The sequence below is a fragment of the Rhinoderma darwinii genome, chromosome 8, assembly GCF_050947455.1.
Source record: "Rhinoderma darwinii isolate aRhiDar2 chromosome 8, aRhiDar2.hap1, whole genome shotgun sequence".
In the NCBI taxonomy this organism is placed as follows: domain Eukaryota; kingdom Metazoa; phylum Chordata; class Amphibia; order Anura; family Rhinodermatidae; genus Rhinoderma; species Rhinoderma darwinii.
In genome coordinates, this window is record NC_134694.1 from 90,416,081 (window position 1) to 90,425,671 (window position 9,591).

Below are 9,591 nucleotides of genomic sequence, written 5' to 3' on the forward strand. Positions count from 1 at the left end.
CGCAGTAGCGAAATACGTCTGAAATTACGGAGCTGTTTTTGACTGAAAACAGCTCCTGATTTTCAAACGTTTTTGTAACTACTCGCGTTTTTTGCGGCATATTTTATGGACGTTAATGGAGCTGTTTTTCAATGGAGTCAATGAAAAACGGCTCCAAAAACGTCCCAAGAAGTGACATGCACTTCTTTGACGCGGGCGTCTTTTTACGCGCCGTCTTTTGACAGCGACACGTAAAATTACATCTCGTGGGAACAGAACATCGTAAAACCCATTGAAAGCAATGGGCAGATGTTTGTAGGCGTAATGGAGCCGTTTTTCAGGCATAATTTGAGGCGTAAAACGGCCGAATTACGTCTGAAAACAGTGCGTCTGAACATACCCTTACACTTAAGCTCACTAAGGTACCATAATAGTCAGTAAGGTGATAAAGACAAAAATCCACAAACAGCATGTAGAAATACAAATAGTTACATGTCCGATATAAAATATATGTACTAATTCAAACAGTAAAACTACATCCAGCAATGCAGTAGAGAAATGTTCTCTTTGGACTCCGTCAAGGAACTAGACACTAATAAAATATTTTGTTCATTGCTAAATATAATTTACAGGCAGGGCCTCATGGGCTTACATTTAGGCAGATTTATGGACTAAACTGAGGCACCCGGTTACCATAACAAACCATGGCGGGTGTGCAGATGGCCTTTCAGAGGGACCCCCCACCTCTGTAAAACCACTTAGGTGTCACCGATTGTATTGACTACGGCATCTGAGGGGTTAAACGGCCGAGATCAGCATCAACTCCGATCCGGTCATTGCAGCAGGGGGTCAGCTGTATGACCATGTGTGGGAAGGGGTTATTGTACTGCATTTAATTGATCCTATTTTGTCTCATATTGCGATTGAGACTGAGGAATACAGTTTCAAGAAAAAGTGAACTCGATTACTTGGATTTCTTCATTGATTACTAATAAATTGTGGTCTGATTGGTGTCTAAGTCAATCAAACTAAACTAATAAGACACAAATAATTGTAATGTTCGGCCTTGTTCACACAGTACAGATTTGATGCTGATTTTGCATGCATCTTTTAAGCCAAAACCAGAACGGGATCCAGAAGAAGAGACACTTTAAGGTCTTTCAATATATTTCTTCTGTTTAGGTTCCCTTCATGGTTTTGGCTTAAAAAACATAAATTTGCACTGTGAACAAAGCCATTGTGTCTTTTATTAAGCACATTAAGTAAACATCAACAGTGCAGGGAGAAAAAGTACGTGAATTTAATAACCCCTAAATCCCCATTTGGAAGAAATAATTTCCTCTTTATATTTCCTGTGGCTGCAAATAAGATTTGTACAACGTTGAGGAGGTATTTCAGACCATTCCTTCTTGAAAATATTTTTCAGTTCATCAATATTTACAGCCCTCTGCATGTCATGCCACAGCATCTCCATAGGGTTAACGTCAGGACTTCGACTCGGCCATTCTAAAACACAAATCTTCTTTGCCAACCATTCTTTAGTTTATTTACTTGTGTGCTTTGGCTCATTTGTGCTTCACAGTGAAGCGAGTGTAACAATAGTATAACATTAGCTTTGATGATTTTCTCTTACCCTGTTGAGTGGCGGCTGTATCCTCCTTCAAATTACTACATCAAAAACCATGTAGTATATTATGTGTAAAACATAAATATATCACAAAATGTGAGAAAAAAACTGTATATATTAGATCAACATATTGCTGATGAAAGCAAGCGAAAATCTAAATAGTGCAATTATATACTTATACGGTGAGCACTGAATGTGATCACAAAAAAAGCACAATTAAATACTGATGGTGTTACACATATTAAACTAAACAGGCATTTAAAGAGCCACTGGATGCGACAGATGGGACACCAAAAGAAGTGATACCATCTTCGCAAACATGGTTTCTTCAAACATGTGTAAAGTAAGGGCACGGCCAGACGTGGCGGAATTGCTGTAGAATTCCGCTGCGGACAGTCCACAGTGGAATTCTCCAGAGGCCGTTTTTTACAGTTGTTTCATTTTTAGGCACATTAGTTCAGGCATTGCGGAAAACTCTGCTGCGGACCAATTTTCCCTCCGCAGCATGCACTGTCTGTTGCGGAGAAGAAGCGGAATTTCACTGCGGATTTCAGCCTTTGCAATGCAAAAATTTAAATCTGTGGCAAGCCCGCTGTGATTTTTGCAACGTCTGAATTACCTGTCAAATATGCAAATGTTGGTGCAGATTCGTTGCGTAATTGCCCCAAACCTGCACCAACATTTGCATCGGAAAAACTCTGCCATGTCTGGCCATGCCCTTAAAGTGAACTGCAAGTGCAGCAATGTTTAAATTATAAACACATCTATAATTTAAAAAAAAAAGGAACTCACAAATTTAAATGAAAAGTGAAAAAAACAAGCAAGTACAATGTGAAAAGGAGAACATAAGAGGGCTCATTTGTGCTTCACAGTGAAGCGAGTGTAACATTAGTATAACATTAGCTTTGATGATTCTCTTACCCTGTTGTGTGGCGGCTGTATCTTGGTCCCGAGGTGAGGTTAATAAGTAGCAAAGCACATTTAAAATATCTGCTACTGTAGTAAAGTTCCCCACTCATGAATGAAGTGATGTGAATATGTATATTACTTACTATTGGCTGTGCTCTCCTCGATGGTGATTGGTTGCGGTCCGTGTCAGTCTTCATGATGTAGAGTATGATAATAAGAATTGAGGGGCGGCATATGTATGTATAAAATCGAATTATTTTATATTTATTTCATTTGAGAGAGGTAGGAGTATCGATATTAAAGTACTTAAGATAGGTAAGAGCAAAAAAATTATATTAAAAGCACATTGTAACGGCTACAGATTAGTAGCAATATAAAGTTTGTGCAAGTGATATTAAAGCAGCAATATGGATTTTAATAATAAGTAAATTGTATTCTAAATTAGAATATTTTTTGGTGTCGTTTTTTGGACTTATGTTATTAGGTGTAGTTTGTGACTTTTACATTTTTATATTTATTTATTTTTTAACTGTTGGTTTGCGGCGGCTATTTAGAACAAGCAATTCCACTCGCTTTACATGCCCCAGAGGAAGCCGGAAGGGCAACACACAGGGTTGGGCTAGAGAGCTTGGCGTGACGTATGATATTGATTGTGATATGTTTTTTATGTTTATTTATTATATAAGTATGGAATAAAAAGCGTGAAGTGGTCCAAAAGGTGCACTATTTTTTCCCTTGTTTTCTATTTGGAGATATAGATTGGCGACTGATTAGGGGAATCTGGATCGAGAGACTTCCATAACCCTTGTGGAACTACAAGAGCACACAAGGAGGACTTGGAACTATCTTTTTGCATACAGGCTGGGGGAATGTGTACCCTCCGAAAATACAGTTGGTCTGCTTTTCTGAATGACCGTCTGAGCACTAAAAATCTATACATTTCTTTGCTTTGGCTCATTGTCTTGTTGTCTCTTCAGCTTGAGGTCATTGACTGCTGCCCTTGAGTTCTCCTTTAAAATGTTTATAATACACCTTTGAATTAATTGTTCCCTCAATGATCGCAAGGCATCCATGTCCTGAGGTAGCAAAGTAGCCCCAAACCATGATGCTCTCTCCGCCATGCTTCAGAGTTAGGATGAGGTTTTGGTGCTGGTGTGCAATTTTCTTTTTCTTCCAAACATGGCGTTGTGCATTTGCGCTAAAAAGTTTCAATTTTATCTCATCTGTCCTTAGAACATTTTCCTAAAAGCCTTGTGGAACATTCAGGGGTTTTTAGACAAACATGGGCCACAATGTTGTTGTTGTCACGAAGGGTCTGTGGACACACTGGGCCGTACCACCTTGGCGGTAAGGCAACTGGCCAACAGGGAGCAGGTGAATGCCTATAGTTCTATAGGTACCTGTGGCATCTCAGACAGCAGCAGGGCAGGCTCGGCTGGGACTTAGGTATCAGGCGGACGTCAGGCGTGGTGAAGCAGGTCAGACGTGGATGCAGCATTGCACGACTTTGGCACAGCACAGTGCTAGACCAAGAAGGTATGGATTGCTAGGAACAGGAACTGGAAACAAGTATAGGTACAGGGACAGGGACTGGAACAGGAAACACACTAGGAGGCCATCACATAGACAAACTATAGGGAACACAACAATGCTCAGGCATAGAACTAGGGGGCTGGACCCCTCTTATGGTCCAGGGTACACACGGGTCAAAGTTCAGCAAAAGGTCCGGTGCGCGCGCTGCCCCTTTAAGAGCGGGCACGAGCGTGCGCGCGCACCCTACAAAATCCGGCAGAGGTGAGTGGACGCGAGCGCAGGGGCGTCTCCTGAGGGGGAGGCTGGGGACAGTGCTTGCCAACTCGTGGCTGCAGCTGTCAGGGGGAGGTTGGAGTTGACAGCCCGCAGCCACGGACATTACAGTTGTTTTCTTGAACAGCAGCAGTTTCCTTTGTGGTGTTCCTCCATGAACAGCATGTATGCAACATTTTAACCCCTCAGGGTTTATCATAGACCCTGAGGCATTGAAACGTTGCAGACATGCTTTTGAGTTAATTACATTTCAAATCTGTTTCCACTAGAGTGCTGTGGTCTTTCCAAATCTTTCCAATGCTGCAGTCTCAAGAAATTAATTGAGCCTGGACCGTGTGGCTTCATGCTCCCTCCATTTCTATGGACCTTTGTAATTGGTTGTGCTGCTGATCTTTATTTTTTGTCCTTCCCTGTACTCTATTCATGTTCAATGTTTTTCTAATAGTGGACACAGGAAAACAGAAGTTTTTGCAGTTTGTAGTCTTTAGTAGGTCTTTGGCTGCTAGCCTTGGGTTCTTTCTCACCTCTTTCAGAATTGTCCCTTGTGCACTTAGAGTGATCTTTACAAATACGCCCACTCCTAGTGAGAGTAGCAACAATCCTGAATTCTCTCCATTTGTAGACAATTGTACACCCAGGTCTATAGCTTTTGTAGCATTTCCAGCTTCATGCATCTCTATAACATCTTCTGCAGTCTTCTGAATGTTGTTTGCCTCGAGGCAATCTGCATCCTCAGAATGCAGATACAGTTAAAATCTATGGCAAAGCATATAGCCATGTACTTTCTGGGTACTATTCCCTATTAGGGGCACAAAAGTATTAAATAATAATTTATAACACATTTATCATTTATTGCTACATTATTTATAATGAATGAAATTGATTATTAAAATATAAAGAAATAAAAAAAAAGAGCGCACTCTCTCACATTGCTTATCAGTCAATTAGAAAACATTCTCTGATATCATGTGATGAATAAAATAAGCAGTTATTGTTTATATCTCATCTGTTACGGCCATTTTCAAATGGTTTTACATGTGTGCAGAAGGCGGGGAGTGCCATTTGCCCTTATCTGCCTAGGTGTAATGATGGGGTGGGGAGACAGACAAGTGAGCCCTAATCTACCCACCACTCAGTCCCTGCCTACTTGCAACGACCCGCCCTAGGTGACGGGGTACAACTGGGCGACGGTCCCTACGCTCAATAAGTGCACGACAGACAAACAGACAAGGGTACACAGAGCTAGGGGGAGAAAGGGGCAGTTGCCCACGGCAACACCGTGAGCAACAACAGAAGTGAACAAGCCGAGTCAAACCAGGAGAGTACGAGGTGCCAAACGCAGAGCAGAAGAGTAGTAAACAAGCCGAGTCAAACCAGGAGTGTACGAGGTACCAAACGCAGAGCAGGAGAGTAGTCAGCAAGCCGGGGTCAATATGAAGCAAGGACAATGGTACAAGAAGCTGCAGCAGGGCCAGGAAACCAAACGAGAAGAATCACAAGCAAAGAGCCAGCTCCATCTGGCCAGGCTGTGATAGGTACTCCCACTTCTAAGCCTGCCACCCTGAGTGGTGGAAGATGGAGTCAGTCTCACAGACATAGAAGCAGGTGCAGACTGATTATCTATGGGCGTTAACCCCGAAGCTGTGCCTGGCAGATCCTTTACAGTACCCGCCTTTTATGAGGGGCCACCGGACCCTTTCTAAGTGGACCTGGTTTATTGGGGAAACGAAGGTGAAACCTCCTGACCAATATCCCAGAGTGAACATCCCGAGCGGGTACCCAAGTCCTCTCCTCAGGCCCGTATCCTCTCCAATGGACCAGGTACTGGAGGGAGCCTTGGACCATCCTGCTGTCCACAATCTTGGCCACCTCAAATTCTGCCCCCTCAGGGGTGAGAACAGGGACCGGAGGTTTCCTCGAGGGAGCCAAGGACAGGGAGCAGCGTTTAAGGAGGGAGGCATGGAACACGTCGTGTACTCGAAAAGATGGGGGCAACTCCAGTCGGAAGGAGACAGGATTGAGGACTTCAATGACCTTGTACGGCCCTCTAAACCGGGGAGCAAACTTCTTGGACGGGACCTTAAGGCGCAAATTTTTAGACGATAGCCACACCAGATCCCAGACCATAAACAAGGGGTTAGCAGAACGTTTTCTATCTGCCTGAGTTTTTTGTATGCTCTGGGACGCCTCTAGGTTCTTCTGAACCTGAGCCCAGACTGTGCACAGTTCTCGATGAACGACCTCTACCTCGGGATTGTTGGAACTACCAGGTGAAACGGAAGAGAACCGTGGATTAAACCCAAAATTACAGAAAAAGGGGGAGACCCCTGACGAGTTACTGACCCGGTTATTAAGGGAAAATTTGGTGAGGGGAATGAATGAGACCCAATCATATTGACAGTCAGAGAGAAAAAACACCTTAAATATTGTTCTAGAGACTGATTAGTCCTCTCAGTTTGGCCATTAGTTTCAGGATGGAAGGCAGAGGAGAAGGACAAATCAATCTCCAACTTTTTACAGAAGGCTCTCCAAAAAAATGAAACAAACTGTACCCCTCTATCAGAAACAATATTGACAGAGACCCCATGGAGACGCAGCATGTGTTTGACAAACAAGGTAGCTAACGTCTTAGCATTGGGTAGTTTTTTGAGGGGCACAAAGTGGCACATCTTAGTGAAGCGGTCTACTACAACCCACACCACCGACTTGCCTTGAGATGGAGGCAAATCGGAGATAAAATCCATGGAGATATGGGTCCAAGGTCTCTGGGGAATGGGCAAAGAACATAGTAAGCCCACTGGTCGGGACCTGGGAGTCTTGGACCTAGCACAAACTTCACAAGCGGCGACGTAGGCCTTAACGTCTTTAGGCAACCCAGGCCACCAATAGTTTCTGGCAATGAGGTGCTTGGTACCCAGGATGCCTGGATGGCCAGATAGTGCAGAGTCATGATTTTCCCTAATTACCCTTAGCTGGAATTGCAGGGGAACAAACAGCTTGTTCTCAGGAAGGCTCCAGGGAGCTGAACCTTGATCAGCCGCAATTTTAGAGACTAAATCAGAATCAATAGGGGAAATGATTATACCTGGAGGCAAAATAAAAGCAGGATCTTCCTCCGAAGGAGGGCTGGCCATGAAGCTACGTGACAGTGCATCAGCCTTAACATTTTTAGACCCAGCCCTATAGGTAACCACAAAGTTGAATCTGGTAAAAAATAACGCCCAACGAGCTTGTCTCGGGTTTAGCCTCCGGGCAAATTCTAGGAAAACCAGATTCTTGTGGTCAGTAAGGACCGTTACCTGGTGCCTAGCCCCCTCCAGGAAGTGGCGCCACTCTTCAAATGCCCATTTAATGGCTAAGAGTTTGCGGTTGCCAATATCATAGTTACTCTCAGTGGGTGAAAACTTCCTGGAGAAGTAGGCACAGGGACGGAGATGGGTGATGGACCTTGTACCCTGGGACAAGACAGCCCCCACTCCCACCTCGGACGCGTCAACCTCCACGATAAATGGCTCCATTTGGTTGGGCTGAACCAGCACCGGGGCCGAGATAAAGCACTTCTTAAGGACCTCAAAAGCCTGGACAGCCTAAGGAGGCCAGTGGAGGAGATCAGCACCTTTGCGAGTGAGATCCGTAAGAGGCTTAGCGATGAGCGAGAAGTTAGCAATAAACCTCCTGTAATAATTGGCGAACCCCAGGAAGCACTGTAACGCCTTCAGGGAGGCAGGTTGGACCCATTCCGCCACAGCCTGGACCTTGGCGGGTCCATGCGGAATTCATGAGGAGTGAGGATTTGGCCCAAAAATGGTATCTCCTGCACCCCAAACACACATTTTTCGGTCTTTGCAAACAGTTTGTTTTCTCGAAGGACCTGGAGCACCTTCCTGACATGCACAATGTGGGAGGACCAGTCCTTGGAAAACACAAGTATGTCATCAAGGTACACTACAAGAAATAACCCCAGGTAGTCTCTTAAAATCTCATTTATGAAATTCTGGATGACCGCGGGAGCATTACACAACCCAAAGGGCATGACGAGGTATTCGAAATGACCTTCGGGTGTGTTAAACGCAGTCTTCCACTCATCCCCCTCTTTGATGCAGATAAGGTTATACGCCCCCTGTAGATCAAACTTAGAGAACCATTGGGCCCCCTGAACCTGATTAAAGAGATCAGGAATCAGAGGAAGGGGATACTGGTTCCTTACAGTGACCTTATTCAAGCTTCGGTAGTCAATGCATGGCCTAAGACCACCATCCTTCTTCCCTACAAAGAAGACGCCAGCACCTACCGGAGAAGTAGAGGGGCAAATGTAACCCTTTGCCAGGCATTCCTGGATATACTCTCTCATGGCTTCACGTTCGGGACAAGAGAGATTAAATATCCTACCCTTAGGGAGCTTAGCTCCTGGTACCAAATTAATTGCGCAATCATATTCTCTATGAGGAGGTAACACTTCGGAGGCCTCCTTAGAGAAAACATCAGCGAAGTCCTGAACAAACTCAGGTAGCGTGTTCACCACCTCAGGGGGAGAAATAGAATTAACAGAAAAACATGACGTCAAGCATTCATTACCCCACTTGGTAAGGTCCACAGAATTCCAGTCAAACGTGGGATTATGCAACTGCAACCAGGGAAGGCCTAAAACCAAATCGGACGATAATCCCTGCATTAACAGTACAGAGCACTGCTCCAAATGCATGGAGCCAACAAGGAGTTCAAAAACAGGGGTATGCTGTGTAAAATAACCATTAGCAAGAGGAGTGGAGTCGATACCCACTACAGGGACAGGTTTAGGCAAATCAATCAAAGGCATAGCTAGAGACATAGCAAATTCCACAGACATGATATTAGCAGAAGACCCTGAATCCACGAAGTCACTGCCGGTAGCAGACCTACCACCAAAAGAGACCTGAAAGGGAAGCAAGATTTTATTACGTTTCATATTTACGGGAAATACCTGTGCGCCCAAGTGACCTCCCCGATGATCACTTAGGCGCGGAATTTCTCCGGCTGCATTCTTACGCTTAGGACAGTTGTTCACTTGATGCTTGTCATCCCCACAGTAGAAGCAGAGACCATTCTTCCTGCGGAAATCTCTACGTTGTTGGGGGGACACGGAGGCGCCGAGTTGCATAGATACCTCCGAGTCTTCCGGGGAGGAACGAAGCAATGGAACCTCGGGAGGCATCATGGGGGAGTCAGAGGAGAAAACATCAAGACGTTCAAGTCGTCGTTCCCTGAGACGTCGGTCAAGTCGTACCGCTAAA